This window comes from Hippopotamus amphibius, chromosome 9 (genome assembly GCF_030028045.1).
Source record: "Hippopotamus amphibius kiboko isolate mHipAmp2 chromosome 9, mHipAmp2.hap2, whole genome shotgun sequence".
Classification (NCBI taxonomy): Eukaryota; Metazoa; Chordata; class Mammalia; order Artiodactyla; family Hippopotamidae; genus Hippopotamus; species Hippopotamus amphibius.
Window position 1 is genome coordinate 93,858,664 of NC_080194.1, and position 26,074 is coordinate 93,884,737.

At 44.7% G+C, this 26,074-nt stretch overlaps 1 long non-coding RNA gene across 1 annotated transcript; it reads left to right on the top strand.

Moving 5' to 3' along the window:
* Window positions 1-781: 781 nt before the first annotated feature.
* On the top strand, window positions 782-26,014 carry LOC130860245 (uncharacterized). Its single transcript, XR_009055386.1, has 3 exons — window positions 782-887; window positions 17,300-17,411; window positions 25,880-26,014. It is a non-coding gene; the product is annotated as an uncharacterized LOC130860245 (long non-coding RNA).
* The last annotated feature ends 60 nt before the right edge of the window (window positions 26,015-26,074 follow it).

A 26,074-nucleotide genomic window follows, 5' to 3' on the forward strand; every position in this document is an offset into this window, starting at 1 on the left:
TCTAAACAGCCAGCCCGAACCTTCCATTTTGTGCTCTGCTTTCTTATTTCTTTACCAACAGCTGTAGCAGAGGTGAACTGGGACATGGGAAACACCAGCTCCCTTTGGATAGGGGAAAAAAATTAAAAAGCCCGTTTTTCTGTCCTGTCAGGTCTATTTAAGTATTTAATGAGGTGAGATAGTACCAATAAATTTAACATGGCACAATAACTCTGATGATGTGGGCCACAGACTAATAAGCTTCCGTCCCGGGGAAAGAAGAGTGATCTCGCCTTCGCTAGATCTTATCGGGTTTGATTGCTTTGTTCAGATATTAAAAAGGTTGAGCAAGGACTTTCAGGCACTGCCACAAATCTGTACGTATCCTCCCAGCCGAGATAGATTGAAGCCAGGCTTTGGAATACAAGGCTGTTTATTTTAATTGACAGTCGAGAGGAGTGGAATAGGTGGAGGGTGGAGGGTGGTGGGAGCCACAGGGGGGCCCTGTGATGAGGTGGCTGGATTGTGTGTTTTCTCCTTCTCTTCAAAGCTGTGGCACAGCTTCAAATCTGAAGGTCTATCCAATGGAGTGTCTGCTCCTGTGGCTTCAAAGAGCCTTTTCCCCACTTGTCTTGAGCAAGGAGACAGGCCATTGACCCATATGTCACCAGTGATTTCTGTCCTCGCCTCCTGTGCGGGTGAGGCCTGCTGCAGACGTTTCCCAGGCACTCGTGTCCACTCCAGACTGCTGCCTGCCAGTGCACAGAGCCTGTCCTCCCATTGGTCCGCAGGTTTAGGGGGCTGTCACTAAAGCTCTTTGAGGTCAGAGACCACACGTCCCACTTCCAATTCCCCACAGCATGCAGCAAAGACCAGAACTTCTAAAGTGTGATATGCACACTTTGGGGGTAAGTGCAACAATTTTATACTTGGCCTATGGCTGCCATCTTTAACATTTATATATTTATCTTAACGTGCATTCTGTGTATAGACCTAGTGCCACAAACCTGCCAGTGGTAACCTATTTGTCCGGTTCAAGATAACTCTGTAGTTTTCTTTCCTAGGACTTGTTGTTAAACACCAAAAGCATTTTTGAACTGTACATTTGATCAGATTGTTAGCTTTTTCTGTTTTAAATTCAAATTTCTCAAGGAAGTAAAACATCTCAAATTTAAAATATATAATATGTATATATTTTATAACTAATATGTCATACAGGCTTCACACTATTATTATTCAGGATGAGGCAAAGGCAGACCATAAGTTTTAAAGATGAGTCAAGTTCAAGTAAATTACTACAGGGAGAATCCAAGAGTCAAGTTTGGGAAACACTGAATTAGCTGATTTGCTAATTGATTGGTTGCTTGGTTGGTTGGTTGCTTGGTTGGTTGGTTGGGTGGTTGGTTGGTGACTTTTTGGCTGACAGATTTTTTTCCCCAACATTTTATTATGAACATTTTCAAACATAGCAGAAAAATTGAAAGAATTGTGTAGTGAACACCCATACACCCACGACTTAGATTCTACAATTAACATGTTGCTATATTTGTTTATCACATACTTGTCCATCTAGCCATCTCCCATCAATCTATCTTATGTTTTTGGATGCATTTCAAACTAAATTACAGACATCAGTGCACTTCACCTTTAACTACATTACCATGCATATCATTAAAGTTCAATATTTGTTTACAGTTCTTTTTTTTTTTTTTTTGGATGTAAAATTTACATACCCCAAAATGAATAGAACTTAATTGTATCATTCAATGAGTTTTGAGAAATGCATACATCTGTGTAACCCAAAACCCTATTAATTACAGAACATGACCATCATCCCAGAAGGTTTCCTCATGCCCCTCCCAGTTCAGCCCCACTCCCTTTCTACAGAGACAACCACTGCTGTGATTTTTTTTCATTGTGTATTAGTTTTGCCTTTTAGAGAACTTCATGTAAGTGGAATAATACATGATGTACTCTTGTGTAAGGCTTCTTTCACAATATAAGGTAAACATTTGGGATTCATCCCTATTGATGCATGATCAGAAGCTTGTTCCTTTTTATTGCTGAGTGGTACTCCTCTGTATGTGTCTGTGCTCCCATCGATGGGCACCTGGGCTATCTCCAGGTTGGGGACGTATAATCGATAAGGCATATTCTCCTACAAGTCTCTTTGTAGACATACGCTCTTATTTCTCTTGGATAAATCACAGAGTCGTATTAGCGATCATAAGATAGGAGTATGTTTAGTTTTAGAAAATGACTCCCAGATCGTTTTTCAAAGTGGTTGTGTACTGCCACCCACAATGTCTGAGAATCCCTTCTGCTCCGGTGTCTTTGCCAACATTTGTTGCTGTCGGTCTTTTTAATTTTAGTCACTCTAATGGATGTGTAGTAGTTGAGCACATTTACATGTGTTTATTGGACAGTTGTCAACCTTTCTTAATGAAGTATCTGTTCAAATCTTTTGCCCACTTTTTTGGTTATGTTGTGTATCTTTTCATCATTGAGCTGTAGCAGTTCTTTGTGCATTCTGGGTACCGGTTCTTTGTCAGATATGTTTTGCAAACGTTTTCTCTCAGTCTGTGACTTCATTATTTTTCTTGATAGTGTCTTTGGGGAGCAAAAGTTTCCTATTTTTATAAAATCTAATTTATAATAATTATTTTTTTATTTTATGGCTAGTGCTGTCAGTGTCCTAAGATATCTTTACCTACTGCCAAGTCATGAAAGTTTCCTAGGTTTTCCTCTAGAAGCTTTACAGTTTTAGCTTTTACATTCAGATCTATAATCTATCTCAAATTAATTCTTGTATATAGTATGAAGTAGGGGTCAAGATAGATTTGTTTAATGTAAATATCCAGTTGTTTCAGTGAAAATTGTTGAAAGACTTTCCTTTCCCTGTTGAATGGCTTTTACACTTTTGTCAAAAATCAAATGAGTATGTAAGCCTATTTCTGGGTTGTTTTGCTCTACTGATTGATGGATTTTTAAGAACAAATTCTTAGAATGTTTGAGCTTGGAGAAAACTTTGAAGTTTTTTTTTTGGGGGGGGGAGTACACCAAGTTCAATCATCTGTTTTTATACACATATCCCCATATTCCCTCCCTTCCTGACTCCCCCACCTCGAGTCCCCCCCACCCTCCCCGCCCCAGTCCTCTAAGGCATCTTCCATCCTCGAGTTGGACTCCCTTCGTTATACAACAACTTCCCACTGACTATTTTACAGTTGGTAGTATATATATGTCTGTGCTACTCTCTCGCTTCGTCTCAGTTTCCCCTTCACCCCCCGCCCCCTCCCATACCTCGAGTTCTCCAGTCCATTCTCTGTATCTGCGTCCTTGTTCTTGTCACTGAGTTCATCAGTACCATTTTTAGATTCCGTATATGTGAGTTAGCATACAATATTTGTCCTTCTCTTTCTGACTTACTTCACTATGTATGACAGATTGTAGTTCTATCCACCTCATTACATACAGCTCCATCTCATCCCTTTTTATAGCTGAGTAATATTCCATTGTGTATATATGCCACATCTTCTTTATCCATTCATTTGTTGATGGGCATTTAGGTTGCTTCCATGTCCTGCCTATTGTAAATAGTGCTTCAATAAACACTATGGTACAAGTTTCTTTTGGGATTATGGTTTTCTTTGGGTATATGCCCAGGAGTGGGATTACTGGATCATATGGTAGTTCTATTTGTAGTTTTTTAAGGAACCTCCAAATTGTTTTCCATAGTGGCTGTACCAACTTACAGTCCCACCAACAGTGCAGGAGGGTTCCCTTTTCTCCACATCCTCTCCAACATTTGTGGTTTCCAGATTTTGTTATGATGGCCATTCTGATCGGTGTGAGGTGATACCTCATTGTGGCTTTGACTTGCATTTCTCAAATAATTAGTGATGTTGAGCATCTTTTCATGTGTTTGTTGGCCATTTGCATGTCTTCTTTGGAGAAATGTCTATTTAGGTCTTCTGCCCATTTGTGGATTGGGTTATTTGCTTTTTTGGTATTAAGCTTCATGAGCTGCTTGTATATTTTGGAGGTTGAAGTTCTTTAATCTATTAGTTTGTAAAATTTTCTTGAATCATAGACCCCTTTAAAAATGTGATGAATATTTTGAACCATCTCTATAGAAACTGCACAAAGATATAAATGTTTGCATATAGTTTTATGGAGGAGGTCACAGATCTTTGAAGCCTATATCTCAACTCTCATATTTTGTAGAAGAGAAAATTGATGTGACTTGTCAAAAGCTATAGAGTTTAGCTAATAACAGAGCTCAGGCTAGATCCCAGGGCCCTTCATTGTGCTATCCTGTCCCCCTCAAAAATGAATGTCACATTCTCTGTTATCCAAGAGCTTATATTTCAGTGAGGAAGTCCAACATATTCACAACTAGCCTAATAGAAGGCATTTTCAGATAAGAACAAAAACAGAAATATGTGCCACAGCAACATGGAGATTCTGGGTAATCAGAGAAGATTCCATGGAAAAGGAGGACTTTGAGCTGGACCAGAGATGTGGAGAAAGAACACTGTAGTCCAAAGTACTCCAAAACGAGAAAAAGCTCTGGGGTAGAAAAGACTAAGCTCCTCAGTGCTAAAATCTGGAACATAGGTATGAAGTGATAGACATTGGTATATTGAGAACAGTATTTTGACAATCATAATAATGCTCCTCACATTCCTTCTGATGCAAGAAGAGTCAATGGCTAGGGAAAACTTCCTATGGGTTGATTTTTTTTTTATACTCTGTCCCTGAAGCTATCACAATTATGAATTTAAAACCCTGAGTTTCTGAGTGTATTTAGAAAGTCAGCCTGAACAACCTCAGGGTAAGAAAAGTGGAGGAGGGGGAAGGGAAGCAGCGGAGCTGAAAGAATTCATAAGTTCATGTCAGCAGACCTCAAAGTGAAACCTGTCTCTTAAAATTACTAATTGTGTGATCTTGTACAAGTCCTGTAACCTTTCTGACCTCTCATCTCCCCATTTGTAAAATGGGACTAGTCATCACACCAGCCTCCCTAGGTTGTTGTGATATATCAAAGAAATAAAATATGTGAAAGCAAGTCACTCTGGGAAGAGAACTGTGCAAAGGGGAAAGTCATCATTATTATAAAGAATTGTCTTGGACCTCAGCTCTAGGAGCCCATATTGCTGGGCAATGACTCAGGGAGGAAGTAGGGGCCAAGGGAAACAAAGGTGCTCATACTTACAGCCAATCCCTGAACAATGCCTTCCCTCCTCAAAGGCAAAGAGTTGATGAATACACACATTGATTGGCTTCTTTTTTTTTTTATCTTTCCCATTCAAAGCTGTCCTTAAAGTTTATTTAACTCTCTCTCTATTGTGTCTTGGGGTGGGGAGGTGGTCTCAGGAGAGGAGAGAAAATAAGAACACATTATTTCCCCAGACTGCATTTACTCCATCAGTCAGAATAGGCTAGGTTATGCTGCAGTAACAAACAAACACAAAGTCTTACAAACCTGGAAAAACAAACAGTATTATTTTGTGAGCAATATAATGGAATGTGGAACAGAGCTGGGGACTTTGTTTTTTATCTTCTCACTCCAGGACTAGACTGACAGAGCAGCCACCATTTCAAATATTACCAGTCAGTGTGACAAAAGGAAAGTCAGTTTGGGAAGATCCTGCATCAATAATAAAATGCCCTGGCCTGGAGTGACACTCATCACTTCTGCTCACAACTCATTGTCACCTGGTCACACAGTCGAGCCCAACTCTAAGGATGTTGAGCAGTGCAGTCCCACCATGTGTTTAGAAGGTGGAGAACTGGAAATGTGATAAATAATTCTTACAACTGCCCTCTTCCCCAGACCCATTGTGCTGTTTCACTTTCAGTGGCTTTGTACGTTCTGTTTCTTCTGTTTGGAATGACATTATCTCTTCCTAGAGGGCACCTAGTCATCTTCTAAGACTCATTCAAATGTATTCCCCTCTTGAAGCCACTCCACAACTCCTTATCACACTGCATTGCAATGTCGAATTTATCTCTATATTTCCCTTCTACAATGAGAACTCCTTTAGAGAACAAAATAAATGTCTGTAGGCTGAATAAATGAATTCTTATCCTCCTTGCCCAAGATGGCCTGATCTGAATGCCCCACCCCACCTCAGAAATGGCCCAGAATGTTATGGAAGGAGAAAAACAAGTTTTGCCTTTCCCGGTGCCTTCACCATAATAGCTCACATTTAACAAGTGCTAGCTTGTACCAGGCACAATTAAGAGTGCTATTTGGCATCTAATTTAATTCTCACAACAACATTATAAGGCCCTGTGTGTTAGAGATTGCAATATTCAAGTTTAGAGAGGTTTTGTGACCTGTCCAAGGTCACACAGATAGTAATTGAGAGAACCAGGCCTGGAACTCAGATTGATTAGAGAATAAAATCTGTGCTTTTAGCCACTCACTGTGTTGCCTCCATGGGTTATAGACATAGGCCACTGATACAGGCCCATCCCCATGGGACTCTGAGTGTCCCACTTTTTCTAAGCGCACCTCTGGCAACAAATACAGAGAAGTCCCTTGTCCGTAGTTCCTAATCAAATGTGTGCAAAGATTAGAGAATGAGAATACACTAGAAGCCTTACCCCATCACAGTTCCACTTGGTGGGAGCCCAAAGGAAAACCCATCACGGAAACTGTCCTGCTCTGACCGTGAGAAAGGGAAGACTGGTAAGAATAGTTCCTTGAATCGAGATTATTTAGGCTGAAAAAAGAAAACTAAGAGTGACTTAATAAATGCTGGTTGATGACCAGATGTTCACTAAATCCACTGAGGATAAAAAAGACAGCACTTAAAATTCAGCTTGGGGGATTTCAATTAGGCAGCAAGAAGACTTTCTTAAATATCTTTGACTAATGAGGGGCGATGGAGTCTTCTTTGAGTCTAGAGGCCTGTTCAGTTATTTATTCGTTTATGTATTTAGCCACTTACTCATTCATTCTTTCAGCAATCATTTATCAACCAGACACTGTGCTAGGTACTAGAAATATAAACATGAGTAAAAATCATTCTCTGCCTCTGAGACTCCCTTCCTGGAATCTTTTTGCAAGATGTAAAATTTCTTTGAAAGATACACAACAACTCATAACACTTGAATACAAATACATTTTTACATTTCCCAGGGAGGCCCTGGTTACCAGACATGGTGTCCATTGCTTGAGATGGTAAAGGCTGAAAAGAAAAGGGGGGGGGGGTATTTTTTATGGATTCCATTGGTTTCCTATGGCTGCTGTAACAAATTACCACAAATTTAGGGGCTTAAAACAGCATGCATGTAGACTCTCACAGTCCTGAAGGTCAGGGTCTAAAATCAGTTTCACTGGGCTAAAGTCAAAATGTCAGCAGGGCTGATTCCTTCTGCAGGCTCTGAGGGGACAGTCTTTTCCTTGGCATTTTCCATTCCAGTGGCTGCCCGTGTTCCTTGGCTTGCGGCCCCTTCCTCCAGCCTCAGGGTTAATCATCCCAGTCCTTCCCTTCTGTCATAACATCTCCTATCTCTGACTCAGACTCCTCCCCTTTCTCTCTTAGGACTGTTGTGATTACCTCCTGCCCATGATGATAATCTCAAGGTCCTTAACTTTATTACATCTGCAAAGTCCCTTTTTCCATATAAGGTAACATTCACATGTTCTAGGGACTAGGACATGGGCACATCTTGAGGGGGGGTGGGTATCATTCAGCCTTCCACAAGTACAGAATAACTATTACAGCAACTGTACCTATTTGGCAATTGTATCAGGATTGGCCCTGACATTCTACCTTGAAAGGTCATTATGGACTGTGGAAGAGTATCTTGGCCAGCAGCATGTAAATAGCTGATGCTGGCAGAGTCTCTGGATTTACTCTGTGATACAGTCAGCCCTTTGGGGGAGTTTAGGTATTGCACTGGCTAAAGGCAAGAGAATAGATGAAATAAAACTTTTACATCCATTCCAGTTCTATAATGATGGCTAACACATTAAACATTTATTATGTACCAAGTACCATGAATAAGCACCTTATATATTTTAAAGTTATTTATCAAAGTAATCTGTGTACATAGTTTTAAAAAAACTAATAGTGCTAAAAGACTCAGATAATAGCAGTCTTCTGATCTACCCCTCCTCACCTCTTCCATCCCACAGAAGCAATCTCTCTGAAATCAATACTTTCTACTGGTATTTACCTCCAATTTTAAATAACATGCTTATACTGCTATTTCTTAAGTTATAAGTTTTAGACAGTTTTTATTAAGTTCCTATTATTGAGGATTTCGCTCTCTTGTACACTGCCAACCTTCTTTCTACTATCTCTCCCCTGTCCTTCTGGTGAAATTATATAACAATTTGGGGTTAAATTAGTAGCCTGTATTTATATTATTATGATTGCATGAGTATTACTCACTGCTGAGCCAGGTAGTTTACAATAATTATGTGTCATTTCTCGTAGATTGTTTTTCCTGGAGTTTATAATTGCCTGATTTTTTTTAAAGTTGCTGCTTTATGTGAACCAATTACTCTTTTCTCTCTTCCAAATGCTCCAACTGATCAACCACCTAGCAAAAATTTTCAGAATATTTATATCTGTCAGTTTCTTTTCTCCCCATGGTCCTCCACCCTCCCATTCCAACCTGGATGTTTCCCCTAGAGGTAGGTGCAGGGTTGTTGCCCTAGGACTTGGCTGTTGCCATCTTCCTACACTGGAAATCCAAAGGCCCCACAGCAGGTAAGTGTTAGACCTCAGATTTGAAGCCAGGTTTGTCTGCAGCAAAACCCCCACTCTTAGCTACCATGCAATGTGGCTTCTATAAGTCAAGCATTCTAAAGAGTGGCTGTACAGTTTGAGCAAGAGGTAGTTGCTACATGGAAGCAGTTACTTTTGGGGGGGTGTTACTTTTGAACTCTACACTTGCACGAACTTTCAAAACAGATGACAGTTCTCACACTGTTGGGATTTGCTCTTCACACCTGGAAAAAACAGCATGCAAACAGGGAGTTTTTTTCTAACCTCACAGACATTTCCATGTGAGTTTGTTGCCACTTTGGGAATCCTTCTTTCCTACTGTAAGGCTTTGCTCAGAAGCAACATCTGGTGGCTTTAGGGTGTTTTTTCCTCCCTGATTTATTTATTTTCTCTGCTTTTCCCCTGAGGTCAGGGAAGACGTCCAGTGGACGTATAGCCTGCCTAAGCAGAGGGGCAATGTAGTTTTTATCTGAACCACGAACCCCTCTCCCTACCCAACCCCTCCCCCGTGCGCGTGCACGTGTGTGTGCACGTGCGTGCGCGCGCACACACACGCACAGACTCCTGGGCACTCAGCCCCAGCTCTGTTGAAGGCAAGAGAAGGTTCTGGTCAGTGTTGGAAGATATGCGTCTTATCGACCTGTATGGACTGGTATCATGAGGGTGAGGGGCGCAAGGAGGCGGGGAAGCAGAGAGGGGAGCTAAGAGGGGATTTAAAGTTGATCCAAATATTCCGAAATGCCATTTTGCTTCTTCTCTTTGATACTCCCAACTCCACCACAAACATAGACAGATACCATGGAGAAGGCAAAATTACAATCAGATTTTACCTTCTACCTAGGTGACACCACGGAGTCCCCACAGGGTATAAATCCTTTCAGAAGCAAAGCCCCATTGGTGCAATTCCACCGAAGTGGTCTTACCCCATAGCTCTCTCCCCTACCTTCTCTCTTTCTCTTTTGTCCTTCTTTTTCTCCCTCCATTCCTTCCTACTCTCTCTCCCTTGTTTTTCTCTGGTGCTCCTTCCTTTAAAAGAAAAATCCAGCCACCCTCTTGTTTATCTGTTTGTGCTCTGTGCGCGGAGCTCAGGGACCTCCCCAGAATAGTTTATTATGGCTTTTCTGTTTAGCTCGACTGCAGTCTAGCAGAGGTAATACAATCATGTCTCAGCTCCATATGGTCTCAGAGGCTGACAAGCAGAACAACCTCTGCTTTGTTTGTGTTTTACTTATGGTATTATGGGAGCCACGTGGGTCTGCTGGGCTAGGTTCCTCCCACAGGACAGATCAGAGAAGGAGCCAGGCTCCACATCATCCCCACATGCCCCCTTACACACACACACACACACACACACACACACACACACACACACACACACACACACTCCACAGCAACTCAGGGCGTGGTAGAGACGAGAGGATAAGGATCCAGAGAACATTAGAGGGCACACAGGGAAAGCAGTGTTTGGGGGACAGTGGGGGTGAGAGGCAGAAGTGAAGTCATGTTTATTGAGGTGTGCACATATTCTGCTAGACTCTTGGTAATAATCCTCATATACCTCTTTGGAATATATATTGTGCCACATTTTCTCTCAGAGGAAACTGTGTCAGGAATCTACTTGGCCTTTTCCCTATTAAGCGGGAGACCTGGCATTGAACACTTGTCTGTTTGATGCCCAAAGTCATTCACAGTCTACTACAATGTTCCTGTCTACAGTGGGTGGGTGGGTAAGTGGGTGGGTATGTGGGTAAGTGGGTGAAGCTCTTAACAGCTGTTCTCAGCAAAGAGCCCGGGTACTATAAGCAGTGACATGGGATAGATCACCACTCTCCCAAACTTGAAACAGAACATGGCTATGCAAGGTCGCAGGGGACATACTATCATCTTTAGACTCCAGCAGGCATAGGACCCCCAGCCCCAGCCGTTGGAACTAACGAGGTTCTGTGTCTCGAAAGCATTTTGAAAACAGTGAGATTTTCGTGCAGCATGCTTACAAGATGGCACCATCATTGCTGCAGTTACAATAATGAGGTGTTACCTAAAAATGCAGCGGATGACTTGGTGGGGAGGAGTTAGGAACATGTTGGAGAAAGAACAATGGAAGACCCAAGCCACGAATGATTATTGGGTGTCTTTAAGGTTCTACAGACTAAAAAAAAATTCTTTTTTAATTTTAAAGCATGTAGTATAGATCCACAGACCACATAGCTTAGATTTTTCTGGACAATTCCAATTCTAAATATTGTCTTTAATGGAAGAGAACCAGTAACAGGTACTGTAAGGTCCACGATTGGGCAACTGAACCATATGAAATAATAACAGCTAATACCTATTCCAGGCTCTCTGTGAGCAGATTCTGTGCAACTCATTCACTATCTCATCTAACCCTTGCAATCACCCGCAATGCAGATGCTATTATTAAGAGTACCTGGCTCACAGAGGCGGTCAATAAATATTTGTTAAATGAACATCACCCCTGTTTTCTAGACTAGACCCCAGAGAGATTTCATAACATGTCCAGCATCACACAGAAGGTAGGGGTTGAGGAGGATGTGAACCCAGGCAACTTAACTGCCACCTGCCCACTAGATCCCCACCCGGCACAGCCCACATTTTTAAACCCCTCATTCTGCTACTTTTCCATAAGGTTCTTAGATGGACTTTTCCACCTGAAAGAGCATGTGATCCAATTTCTAATTTGCAATATCTGAGCACCCTATATGCAAAAAGTGGCCAAGGGCTCCTATGTGGCTCCAGGTGTGATGCGGAGGCACTAAAGGGGTGAGGGCTGATTTCCAAAGAGAAGACAACTGTTTCTCTGAAGAATACTGAGAAGAGCCCAGGCTATGGACATCTGGGGAGACCCAGGGGTGGCTCCTATTGATTCTGGGCTTGAAGGAGGGATTGGAGGGGAACCTCACCATTATCAGGAGGGTGCCCGCCCAGCTCAAGGGATGCCCTGGTCCCAGCCATGAGCAATGACTATCTTTTCCTTCCCTCTTCCTCTTCGGGCCTCAGGCCTGAATCACAAGGGGTGATTCTAGCCTCGTATTTGTATCTAGAAGCCTTCATCAGTTTTACGTGCAGCAGCTGTAGCAAAGGTTGGGGTGAGAGTTAGCATTCGCGGGCCACTTCTCAAGTGTTAGTAAAATTATTTACATTTGCTCATTTATTCTCCTCACCCACTTTATGAAATCAATTTTGTGAACCCCATTTTGCAAATGAGGAAACTGATATATTAGAGGTTAAAACCAAGGTTACACAAAGAATCAGCATCCAAATAGGAATAAATAAATGTTATGGCTAGCCTTGAAGAAGAAAAAGAATTTTTAAAAAATCATGCTTAGGAGCTTAACCACGGGAGGAAGTAAGGAGAAAGGGTTCCTTCTTCCCCTTGGAAACAAGAGAGGGTTAAGGGGAGGGTGATAGGTACATGAGCATCTGTATTTTTTAGTACAAGCTAATCGAACCCCCTGATTCTCCTCCACTACCTGTGTCCCAGACTCACTATCTTCCTCCCACCTTCCCCCAGCATCCAGTCACTACAGAGCCTGGAGCCCACAATTGCTCCCAGTTTTGCACTCTTTACACCCACAATAGGGTGCCTCTAAAAAAGAGGGTGTCCCACATTCATTCATGCTGCAAATATTTGTTGAGTCCCTACTGTGTACCAGGCATATTTCTAGACATCAGAACAGGCCACCCAACAAAGCAAACCGAAAAAAGAAAAAAAAGACCCTGCCTTCACGTAGATCATGTTCTACCAAGGAAGCTTACAGTGTTGGAAATTGTCACCTTCTTCCAAGAAAAGTCAGTCCACCAAGGAGCCCAGAGATGGTGATGGTGCTTCGAGGTGTTAAGTTCCGCATATGGGGCCGTACTTCCTCCCAGCACCTGCCCTTCCCTCAGGGATGTTTTGTTCTAACGGAGCTGTTCAATTCCAATTCCCCCTAAGTCAAACCCTGCCCCACCAGCGCCTGCAACTCAGCCCCTCTCAGCCCCTGCACTCTGAGCCCTGGCTTCTTCATTGGTTTGCATCATAAATGTATAATGCCAGTTGAAGAGAGGCACCCAGCCCAACCCGCTCTGCCTTGCATCCATAACAACCTTATCAAAGGGCTTTTTTCTGAGCACGGAGAACAGAGAGCCCTCCAGGTTTTGATTCATAGCAGGTGAAGGCTGGATGTGCTGAAAGCTGATTGAAATCAGCGAGGTCAACAAAATACTGCTGAGAGCGCGCAATAATTGGGAGAGAAGCATCGCTTCCTTGTTTTTTTGTGATCCCCTGCACTTTAGAGCTCCTGCTCTTAAAGAGAGAAGCCTTTGTCTTACACACTTATGGCATTGGTGTGTGCTTTATTTGTATAAACTTCGGGTTTTCTGACCCACAATTTCCTCTCCCTTTGTCCTGCAGTTGACAAGGTATTTTGGTAGGGGTGGAAAGATGGAGACTGAAGGGAGACAGGGCTTTAGACTCTGGATTTTCATGTTGGGAGGACACACACACACACACACACACCCCTTTAGGTTTAATGTCGGGAAGAAAGTCTGCTGTCTACCCACATAGCCCTTTGGTGCTGACAGGAGTACTGCATGTCCAGGGTATAATTCTAACCAACTCAAAGGCAAGTAACTACGCTATATTCAAAGCCAGCATCACACATCCTCACTCACACACACACACACACACACACACACACACACTCCCTTTAAAGTGGTTCTACCTGGACTGAGCATCCTCTGAAGGCTGGAGTTTTGTCTTGCTCAGGGCCTCCTGAATACATATCGCAGAGCTCGGTATAGGGTTGTTTGTTGAATGAACGACTGGCCAGCTGAGACTTTGTGACACTTATATCTCCTGAGCCTCTGCTAGGCCAGTAAAGAGGATCTGCAGGTGAGCTTTAGCCCTCATGGGAAAAGAGAAAACCATCGTGTGGCCACCACACTGAGGAGGGATACTGGTGAGGCAATAAGTAACCCAGAGCCTTGGAGGACACTGGCAAGGCAGCCAGGACTTAAATGGAAAGTGACATTCTCCAAACTCTGGGTTCAGTACCTTTGTTAGCTGAGTGCTGTGAATTTGCAGGTGGTACTGATTTGGATCCTTGTCAAGACTGGCTCAGGGAATTTTACCCATTGGATTCCTCCACCCCATCAGAAGGAACTCAGTGTCCTACTCCTGAAAGTGTTGATGACTTATTTCATCTCATTCTCCACCCAAAGAAGTTTGCTGTCTATTTGAGCCCCTCCCTGTGAAGACAAGTCCTGACGCTTTAATCACTGGTCACAGAGCTGAACTAGGGAAGTTCTCATGACTGCCATCTAACCCAGGAGGCTGTCAATGATAAATCTGGAAAGATGTTTTTCCTTGGATTAAAAGCCCTTCCCGCTGGCTTAAAAGGGACCCCGAAGGCACATGCTGCCACCCACGTAAGGGAAGTGGAGACTTCGTGGTCATGGTAGAATGCTCACCTCCCCATGTGTAAATTTATAGGAGATCAAGTCAAGAAATCAGTAACATGAGCCAGATAAGCAGCTATTGTTACTTACACAGGCCATGGCAAAGTCCTCCTAATGGGCCTCTCCCTATGTCTATCTGTGTTTCTTTTTTTCTTCTTTTTTAGATTTATTTATTATTTATTTATTTTTAATTTTTCTTTTTTGGTTTTTTTTGGCTGCATTGGGTCTTCGTTGCTGCACATGGGCTTTCTCTAGTTGTAGTAAGTGGGGGCTACTCTTCATTTCAGTGCACGGGCTTCTCATTGCTGTGGCTTCTCTTGTTGCGGAGCACAGACTCTAGGCACATGGGCTTCAATACTTGTGGCACGTGGGCTCAGCAGTTGTGGCTCACGGGCTCTAGAGCACGGGCTCAGTAGTTGTGGTGCACAGACTTAGTTGCTCCATGGCATGTGGGATCTTCCTGGACCAAAGCTCGAACCCGTGTCCCCTGCATTGGCAGGCAGATTCTTAACCACTGCACAACCAGGGAAGACCCTATCTATGTTTCAAACTGCTGCCCCAGTAACACTCCTGAAAAATAAATCTGACAGGTAATAACAAGTGTTGGCAAGGATGTAGAGAAATTGGAACCCTTATATATTGCTGGTGGGAATGTAAAATGGTGCAGCTGTCTGGAAAAGGCTCCGAAGGTTAAACAGAGAGTTACCATATGACACAGCAATTCCACTCCTTCCTACCCAAAAGAAATGAAAACACATGTTTACACAAAAACTTGTATATAAATGTTCATAGCAGCGTTGTTCACAGTAGCCAGAAGGTGGAAACAACCCAAACCTCTCTCAACTGATGAGTGGATAAGTAAAATGTGGTATATCCATACAGGCAAGCGTTACTTAGCAACATGGAGGAACCTTGAAAGCATGATGCTAATGAAAGAAGGCCACATATTACATGAGTCCAGTTATATGAAATGTCCAGAGAAGGCAAACTATAAAGACAAAAAGGAGGTTAGTGGTTGCATATACACACACAAAAAGACATTGCATTGTACACTTTTAACAGGAGAATTGCATGGTGTGTGAATTATATTTCAATATAACTGTTACCAAAACATAAATAGAGAGAGGAAAAAAGGTAAATATGCTCACTTTGCTACCAAGATATTCTGCTGGTTTGCCATCACCCGAAAATAAAACCCAAGCTCCTTGGCCTGCTGCCAAAAAAGTCCCTTGACAATTTGATTCTACCCTATTTTTCAGCCTCATCTTCCACTCCCCTTGATACACTCCTAAACCCCAAGCCTCTCCTGTCCTGGAGCAGAAAGTGCCATTGCTGCCCCAGGAACCCAGGCCTGCGCCTTGTGCAATTGCCACATGGAGAACCTTTCCCTGGTTGGCACCCGACAGGTGCTGGTTTCTTCCTCAGGATCCAAGATGAACATCACCTCTCTTGGGAAGTTTTTCCCAGCTTTCCCAGGGATGGCTTCTCTCACTTCTGGGCTGCCACGATATGCTGTTTATAGTCTATTCTGCTGCTTATCGCATTTTATTTTAATTACCTGTCTGCATAGTGCCTTCCCCACTAGCCTGGACCGTGGGCACTTCAAGGACAGAATCTTTGCCTTGTTTATCTTCGTATCCTCCTCTCCACCCCACTCCCACCACAAGTCACTAAACAAGTACAGAGAGAGAGACAGAGAGAGGAGAGAGACACTTGCACAGTTAGGAACTTGCACAGCTACTGTCCAACCCATAAGCAGTTAACAAATGTAATTTTCTATAATTGAAGTATGTTGCCTTACAATATTATATTAGCTTCAAGTGTGCAGCATAGTGATTCAATATTTTTAAAGATTATACTCCATGCAAAGTTATTATAAAGCTTTATTCCCTGTGCTGTACATTATATTCTTGTACATAACTTATTTAATACCTAGTAGTTTTATCTCTTGATCCTCTTCACCTGTCCAAGAGGGAACATTAAATATTCCCAAACGTTAAAGGGAGGGGAGAAGAGAGAGCAAGTGAAGGAGACAGACTCTGGCACCGGAAGAATGAGATTTGCATCTCATCCATTTGTTCAGACTGAGCTACCTTGGTTGACAACTTCAGTTTTCTCCATCACAGAAGATAATACACAGCTGGGTGGTCTGACGATCATATGTAATAACAGTAGCTGAGTGGTGACCCTGTGTTGGTCACTCGTGTTAAAGGAGTTTGCATACATGATCTTCTTAACCCCTGCAACAACCCTTTGAAAGTCTTATTGTGCACATTTCACAGGTGGGAGAGCTCGAGGCATTCAGAGGTCTGGTCTTGGACCCCGAAGCCTGAGCGTTCGATCACCTCGACAAGTTGCATGTGTAAGCTGCTAGTTGCTACTGATTATTTCAGAGGACCCTGGAGGTAAAGAGTGCTGGGTACCATTCTAAGAACAGCTCCCTGACTTGGACTGGATTCAGTTTCAAGTGCTCTGCCTTGCACATCAGTTGACGAACCTGGGCCTCCCAGACTTTACTATGGGGCAAATGTGCACATGTTAACATCCCTGCACTGCTCTCTGCCCAGCCAGGCCTCACTCATTTTGAAGACACAACTCAAACGCAGTATCCTTTAACACATCTTCTTACACAACATTTCCTATATTCTTCAAGGCCTTCCATTCTGAATCACTTATTTTAACCACAGCCTCTAAATTTCGCCTTCCATTCACAGACAGAATTGTCAATTTATACTCCTACTTCCATCTCCTTACCGCCCACTGATTGAGTGGCTTCCTGCAATACAGATTCTATCGTGGCCACCCCGTCAGAGCTACATTCTCTGACGTTCGCTGCAGCCCTGTTTCAGTGCCAGTTTTAATACGTCTTTCAGGGCACCACTCCCTGATTCTCCCAGCACTTGACACATGACAGCTCTGACTCTGCCCTACTGGACCCTCCTGCCTCCCTCCTCAGCTGCATCACTCCTCCACTGGCCCTCCCTCTCCCCTCCCCAGCCCACCCAAGGCTCAAGTGTGTGGCCCTAGACCCTCCAGCCTTCACAGTCTCTACCTTGAAGTGCGATGTCTTCTGTATCTCAAGCTCCAGCCCTATCTTCCCTCCTTAGCTCCAGCTGAGCAAGCCCAACTGCCTTCTGGACATCTCTACTTGGATACCTCACTGTCACTCAGCATATAATGTCTGGACCCTGCGAGTGCTACTTTTGGATGATAAGAGCTGTAAGTATCTTGAGAAATATAAAATACCTCTCCCATTTTTCCTTACCCCACGCTAACCTGATCTCTATCAAACTGTCACATAAACTTGTTTATGCCACCAAATGAGTCAGCTGAGATGGGAATGTTTACTTTTTCAAGAAGGTGTCTAGATCTACCTAGATTGATCAATCTATCTCTAGATTTATCTTGATATCTCTCCATATCTGTCTATACCTATATCTATATCTATATCTATATCTATATCTATATCTATATCTATATCTATATCTTTATATTGCCTGAGATATAAGGGCCTGTATTTTGTACCAGGACCCTGTCAATGAATCATCAAGAAATCATCATTTGGTACCTATTCTGTGCCTGGCACTGTGCTAGATACATCTTTGGTGATTGCTACATAAAACCTATCATCAAGCAGATTACAGCATGTACCATCTTAAAAATAGCATCACATAAAACCAGACTCATCATCTTCCCCCACGACTGACCATTTCAGTCTTTCATGTTTATAACACGGAGCTTTTTAAAAAACAAAGTGGGTTTCTTTTGTTTTTTGGTCTATTACTTTTTTTTTTTGGTCTATTGCTTCTTCATCTTCTCCACCCTTATCCCAAATCTGATCAGTCCCCTAATCCTGCTGGTTCCTCTTCCTTAGCACCCCTCATGGCCATTCTTTCCCACTCTTCGCCTCAGCACGTACATTTAGGCCCTCGTTACTTTATGATGACGTCTTTGCAACAAGACCTTTCCTCTGCAAGTTTTCCCACAACTTCTTCCTCTTCTAAAAGACCACTCGGGCCTTCCAAATTCATCCTCCTAATACACCATTTCCAGGAACTCACTCCGGCTCATTACAACAGCTTGCACAAAATTATGGAACCTTAAAGTCTGGAAAAACCACGTGGGTCTTTGAGTCAAAACTCCTACCCATTGTCACCATCCTTCCCTCTACAATACAGCCTCCTTTTGAATTCATCCAGAAATGAATTCCTCCTCACTCCATCCCAAGTGGTCCATTCTACTGTTGTCCTGACTGTTAGAACATCTTTCCCAAGTTACTTTGACTGTTTCATCATTTTCACCCATTAGTTGAAATCCTCTTTTTTCACTTCTGACCATCTCCTCCATCACTTTAATCTAGTACCCTCACCCCGCAGAGACGTTCTCTGTCCTCAAAGTCCACTCCACCTAATCTCTTCCTGCCTTCAATCACCTTTTATCCTCTTTGTCCGCATCTACTGGGGAAAGAAAGGAAAAGGGCAGGAGGCTGATTGTGAAAAGGACATGGTATCTGTAATGCCAAAAAGGGAAGCGCGCGCTCTCTCTCTCTCTCTCTGTTTGTGTGTGTTTGGTGCTTTTGCATGTGGTTGTGTATTCTTATGTGTGTGGCTCAGTTCAGCTGAGTTGCATTTTCCGTGTTCACCCACTGTTCTGGAGGATGAACTCACGCATAAGCAATGCAAATGTTGCGTGATGCTGAAACTGTTCACTAATATACCAATCACATTGGAACAAATCCACCTTTAATCAGAGAAAATTCTTCCAGGCATTTATTATTGCGCGTGTGCTCACACACACACAGAGTACCTAAAGAGCCAAGTTTAAAAATAGAGCCATAGGTTAACACTAAAAAAGTAAACAAGCTGAGCTGGTGTTTACTTCACTGTTTATTATAGTTGAATCTGTAATACCTTAGACCAGTGGATCTAGGACAATTACCTCCACCGCTGGGGTCATGTGGCAACGTCTGGGGACATTTTTGGTTGTCACAACTGTGGGAAGTGCTCTTGACATCCAGCAGTCAGGGATATTGCTAAACATCCTATAGTGCTCGGACAACCTCATCTCCAAAACAAAGAATTATCTGGCCCAAATTAGAGTGAGTTGAGGAACCCTGCTATAAACCTACTCCATTTTTATTTTCTCCTCCTGGCCTGCGTAGATTTGAAATCCTGTGTGGGTGGGATGGGTCAGAGCACTGGGAGCCTGCCAAGGGAACACCCACTCCCAGGGGACCTGGAGGCTTGTGGTGTGATCTCTTGTCCATGCCTTGACCTCCTGGGCCCCAGGCAAGCCCATCCAGATAATTAGGTTAGAAAAGCAGGCACCTGGCTGACCACCAGCTGCTGTGTTTGGGCTGAGGTTCCCCTGGGATTGAGGGCGGGGTGGGGTGGGGGAGAGAAAACAGAGGCCAGGTAGGGGAATGGTGAGAAGTCCAGACAAGGAAGGGTGGATGAGGCTGCAAACTTATGGGAAGCTGAATATATCTTACCTTCCATCAGCTAATGAGAAAACATGTCTCCTTACAGATTAGTAAAGCCTTACAGGTTACAAAATGTTCTGTGTGTGTTATTTAATTCTCACAACCTCCCAGTGACAGAGACGGCAGTGATAGGCAATGATGACTGACCTGTTGATAGAAGGGAAACCAAGTATCGGGTGGACTCTAGATCTCAGAGTGAGCTCAGCACTTAGTAGCTTCAGGAGGAATGCTTAAAAGATGGAGAAGGGGAGGAACAGAGGGAAGAGCAAAAGGAACTAAATGAAATAGTGACTGTCAGGACAAATAGAAAGTCTTTGAATATAATAGATGCTCCAGGAATGCTTGTGTGTTCACTCATTTGTCTTTAAGAAGATGAACTCTGTGCTAGGAAAATGAGATCATTACCTTAACAATGCAATGGAAAGAACTCTAGACTGGGAACCCAAGTCCTGGGAGGTACCCCTACTTCTGCCCTCCCTGAACCACAACCTCACCTGACTGGACCAGGCTCCTCTGAAGTTGGGGAGGTTGGGGTCTACCATCTCGGGGGCACCTTCCAATTCTTGAGTCTCTGATCTCTCCCTTTTTCAACCTCCCAGGCTGCTCAGCCCCAAGTTCATCTCGCCAGAGCTTGCAGCAGCTGGGCAAGGACCAGAGGGCTACAGCTTGTACAAGTGTTTATAAACAGCACTTGCACCTTCCAAGGCACCATCAAAGGCACTGCCTTTCCATCTCCACCACAACTGTCCCACTGTCTGAGGGAGACAGGGCAGGGACCACATGCCCCTCCCATTCGGGACGGCGTCGGCACAGAGTAGCAGGAAGAACATCAGGTGAAGCATCAGGAGATGCACTCCCTTGCTCTGGCTCCCCCCCCCACTTACAGCTCACTCCAGAGGCTGCTGTTTGCCATTAGAATCACACCTGGACTCCTCACCTGGTCCCACAAGGGACCCCCATGACCTGGACCCTGCTTGTCTTTCTGATTCTGTCTTCTGTCACTCCCTGCTTTGTCACCTGCTCCAGCAGCACTGGATTTCTTTCTGTTTCTTGAACACACCAAGCTTACTCACTCTGCAGAGCCTTCCCCCTGGCTGTCCCCTGTCTTGAGATCTCTTCCCCCAAATATTCATAGGGTGGCTCTTCCCCATCATTTGGGTCTCTGATCAAAAGTCATCTTCTCAGAGACCCTTTCCTAACCACCCTAGCTAAAGTAATCCTGATGTTCCCACGCTCCACCCATTGTTTTCTAGCCTCTGATTGTGTATTATTTCTTCACAAATTTAGGAGGGAACACTGCTGATGTTTCTTTCCGCATGGGGGACCCTTCCATTAGACAGGGTAACCCCACCGGAGAAGGAGCTGGGACCACCTGGCTCGGTCTCTCCATCTCTTTCTGGGACCTGCTTCATGCAGGGAGCCTGAGCACCGGTCTACCCTGGACCAAGAAGTAGGCTTAGTGGTAAAGGTTCTGCCCCTTGGGGGAAGGCTTGTGCCTGACCATCTCTGCCTGGGACTGGATTGCAAGTGTGTCTAATTTCAGGGTCAGCACCATGAAGCCCTTTGCTGCTGCACTCTTGAGCCTCATCCTCCAGCCTAGCTTTGATGAGCTATAAAGCTGGTGTTTGTGTCTCCACCATCTGACTCATGTGTCTGTCTCTCCTGTGGTTCAGAACTCAGGCTGGGAACAGCTCTGTCATTAATGGGCTCCACTAAACCACAACATTTCCCTCTTCCTGAAATCATCATATTTATTGGTTGATTCATTTGTTTATGCATCTATTGTCTGCACACACACCCCGCCCTGCCACCACACACACACACACACACACACACACACACACACACACTCCCTACCATCACCTACAGAATGTAAATTCCTTGAGAGCAAGATTTTCATCTCTTTCACTCATACATCTTGTGCCTGGAACAGTGCACGGTTCAAGTAGGAGTCAGAAAGTATCTGTTGAATGAATACACAGATGTCCAAACGCCTTGGCCTTGCATGAGACCCCAGGACTTTTGCATCGTCCCAGGGCAGGGAGTCCCATTAATGACTAAGACTAAATTTTCAACTGGCTCAGAAGGATGGGAACTCAGAATTAGATTCAAGTTGATTTAAAGAAAATTTTAGAGTATTTCTTACAATCCTAAACTATAGATGAGATTCATATCAGTGAAATATGATTTCCCTGAGATTAGGAAACTGAGGCACATGGAGGCCCACGTACTGGGGATCCAGAGCCGGAGGCAGACCCTGGATGGCTGCTACTTTCCTCCATCCCCTGCTCCACCTGCAGAGGCAAACTGGGCTCCTGACACTGTCTCACACAGAGGACCACTGAGGGTCAGTTTTCCCAGCCCTTGTCGTTCTCTGGGTCTATCAGTCCCTCCCAGCTCTCTGCCCCATCCCGTTCTAGACCCTGAGGACCTTTCATATGCAGGCCCAGACCCTTCTAGGCTGTGAGCAAAGCTGACTCCATCTCCATGGGGCACGTGAGAGCTCCACCCATACCAGGAGGCCCAACCCAGATTTCACTGTCTTAAACCCAGTATCTTGGGGCGTGGGTCCCCCACGTGCTCCCTGAGCTTCAGCTGGCCCCACTCGTGCTGGCCTGGGCAGTGCGATGGGCTCTTGCTCCAGTTTCCTACTCGAGTCTGGGGCTGGAGAATGACCCTGAACCCTTGCCCTCAGCCACGTTTCCATCATCTTAGCCACCTGGGCCAGCTTCCTCTGCTCCCCGTCAAGGACCGTGCCTGCCCCTGTATCTATCTGAGCCACTGCAGAGGGCTCTGTGGCAAACTCCAGAAGCCTGCCTGTGGCACAGCTCTGCCTCCTGACTGATGTCTTGAATCTCCACTGTCTACAACGTCCAGTTTTGGATGTCAGGCCTGACTTGGTGCTGATCTGACTTCGACCCAGGGATGTGGGCCTGGGATTCCTACACCTACCATTTCTTTAGAGGAAACCCTTCAGGCCCACCCAGTCCACCTGCCGGTCTCACCCTCAGCCACCCTTCCTGCACATCGCACCCGGCCCCAGTCTCAGCCCGACCCTCCAAGGAGCCACTCTGGGTTAGCGCCTGCTGTCTGGGCAGCCGGAGGATCAGCCCTGCCCTCTGGGGTGACTTCCTCCCTCCGCTGGCTGGCCATCCTCCAAGAAAGCCCTCTTCCGGAGCATTCCAGCCCTCTGCCTCAACTTCTCTCTCCTCCCCCAGGTCCTTCCTGTAAATTTCACATTTGAAACAAATATTGATTTCCTTACGAATGCCCCTTGCCAGGGTTGTAAGACATACATACACATACACACACATACACACACATACACACACACAGCCTCAGAAAACAAAAGGCATGGGCCTGCTACCACTTTTGGAAATGAATGAGGTGAAAATAAGGAAAACACAAAGAAAAAACTGTGTGGCTTCTAGGCAAAACACAGCAGCTGCTATTATTTTCAGAGTCTCTCCATGACCTGGCACTGAGTTAAGAGCTCAGGTGGTGTGGTGAGTGTTGACTGGGAATGAGAGACCCAAGAGGGCTGTTTTTACATAAAATTTTTTTTTAAAAAACAACAACAAAAAAAGTGTTTTAACTTCCCTCTTGTTACCAGAAATGAGCGCGAAAGCCCAGGATCTGCTTGGATTCTGTGGCTGTAGGACTCCCAGCCTCGTTTCCCTCCCCCATCACTCTCCCCCAACTCCCTTTTCCCTTGGCTAATAAGTAATCCTGAGAAGGTTTCTACACTTTGCTTATTGTATTTGGCTCAGAAATACATTCCCTTTATCACCCCCAACCTCAGGCAAATGCTTTCTGCTATCCATTTGTATGCCTGAACACATGGAGCAATTGGGTTTAATGTCATTTTCTGGGTAACAGCAGGAAGCGGAAGGTCACTGGGCACAGTGAGAACTGGGCCCCTCTGGGGGATTAGATGCCCAAGGCCTGGCCAGTTCCTATCTCAGCCTCAGCCACCTCCTCCCAGCCCCAGTGACAGGCCTCTGGGGCACCTAACTAGTTCCACATCTCCATCCTGCTCCCCCCTGGGTAATTCCTGTATCCACCAAAGAGCACGCTCACCTGCTATAGAATTTGCATAGAGCAGGACAATTTATTGAGACTTTAAGGAAGCAGAATAACTGACTCCGAAATTACCTATGTCTTGTTTTTTTCTGCACTGGTCTCAACACAAAGGCACGAAAGGTATTTCCTTCCCTCCTCCCCACCCCTCCTTTCAGGCCCTACCCAGGCTTTTGTGTCCTTGAGGTCTAAGTTTCTTAACTTGGTTAATAACATTTACCTCTGTTTTGTAGCACAAAGGAGGAGTTGCCAGGGGCCATTATTTTTGTTAAAACTCAGGGACAATCAAGTGATTAAATGGGATTTGTCATCTAGGGGAGGAGCTTGGTGGCTTAGCCATGCTGGGTTTGAAAGGACAGGGCTGGTGGAGGAGGAGAATGGCCTGCCTCTGACCCCAGATGCTCAGTAAGGGGAAGGAAAAGAAGGTAGAGGCCGGCAGCTTCTGGAGAGGCAGACACCTAAGCACCAGGGAACACAGACCTCTGAGGAGGAAGGACTCAGGTGCAGAGAGCTGCACAGGTGCCTGTAAGGACCAGGCACCCTGGCCATGGCCTTGGGAACCTCCACGAAGGCCTCCCATGGCTGCACTAGCACGGTGGCATCAGCTCACCCTTGTGGGTCTGGTAAAGGGGCACAGTTACGTGACCCTACAGACCAAGGACCAGCCTGAGGACACCTCACCGCCACCTTCTGAAACCTGAGAAGCCCAACTGGGTTTTTACTAAGTGGGAGGATGCCCTGAAAACATGCAGACAGTGGCAGCCTTGGAGTTTGTTCTGGGCGTGTTTTCATTATGGGAGGTGGGGGGGAGCTGTTGCTTGTCTGCAGAGACTTAGCGGCAGTGGCTACCCTCTGGGGACAGGGGTTAGAAGGGCTTTCAACAGCTCATGCAGTCTCCCTGGAGCTGCTTCAGGATGTCTGCAGCCGGAGCCAGCAGGCATTTAACTGGATCCCTTATTAGTCTTATGGGCCTCATCCAATTACTGGACCTCGCCATGTTTATTTCCTCTCTGTGTTCTGCTGCTTTCACTGCTGTGCTGTCCTCTGATCTTTCGGTCTATGATCCTATTACCTCCCAATTAGTGTTTCCCCTGTTCGTCCCTGGCTTCAACCTACTTGCCTTTAGGATCAAATATATGCTTTGGGTCCTTCTTATATTAAATTTTAGCTACTCTTGTTTTTCAGGCTTTGGAGCCTAGCTTCATGTTGGAACAAATAGCTGCGTTCAGCTCTCCTCCTCTCTTGAGACTTTCAGCACATTCAACTGTGCTATCATCTTCCCAGTCCCACTGCAGCCGTCTACTGACCTCAGTCACTTTCACAGATTTCTCTAGATCTTTGGCCCCTGGCTTTTCCCCACCTGGACCTCTGTCGTCATCCCCATGGCCTCAGTGTTCAAGTGGATGACTCATCTAATAACTTCGAAGTTTCTTCATTTCCTTTACTTCAACAAATTTAACTTCCATTCCATTTAAGTGACCCACTTCCATGGCAACACCCTAGAACTTGTCATCACCTAAAACTATTCCATTGGCAAACTCTGTTCGTTTGTTTGTTTGTTTGTCTTTTAGCTGTATTGGGTCTTCGTTGCTGCACTTGGGCTTTCTCTATTTGTGGTGAGCCGGGGCTACTCTTCATTGCAGTGGGCGGGCTTCTTACTGCTGTGGCTTCTCTTTCTGCAGAGCATGGGCTCTAGGCTCATGGCCTTCAGTAGTTGCAGCACGTGAGCTCAGTAGTTGTGACACGCAGACCCTAGAGCACTCAGGCTCCAGTAGTTGCAGAGCGCGGGCTCAGTAGTAGTGGCACACGGGCTCTAGGGTACACAGGCTTCAGTAGTTGTGGCACACAGGCTCAGTAGTTGTGGCTTTCGGGCTTAGTTGCTCCGTGGCATGTGGGATCTTCCAGACCAGGGCTCGAACCTGTGTCCCCTGCATTGGCAGGCAGATTCTTAACCACTGCACCACCAGGGGAGTCCCTATTGCCAAACTCAAGTTCAAAAAACCCTCTCTCCAAACCCCTCTTATCTTTTCATCTATGACTCCTTTAGAAATGCTCATCATTTTAAAATTTTATCTATTCATTGTGTGTGTCTGTAGATCAAACATAATATTTTATTTTTTTCCAGGAATCTGATGGGTTCAGAGGATTTCCAAAAACATTCTTTAACCAACTCAGATAATGGAATTAGTGACTGGCTGTTGGAAGAAACCTTGCCTACATTCTCCAGACAGTCAGAACCCAGAACAAAGATCTGACCAAATCTTTGGCCAAAGGACTTACTCCAGGGAACCCTGACCCCATGTTTCTTTTCTTCTCTTTT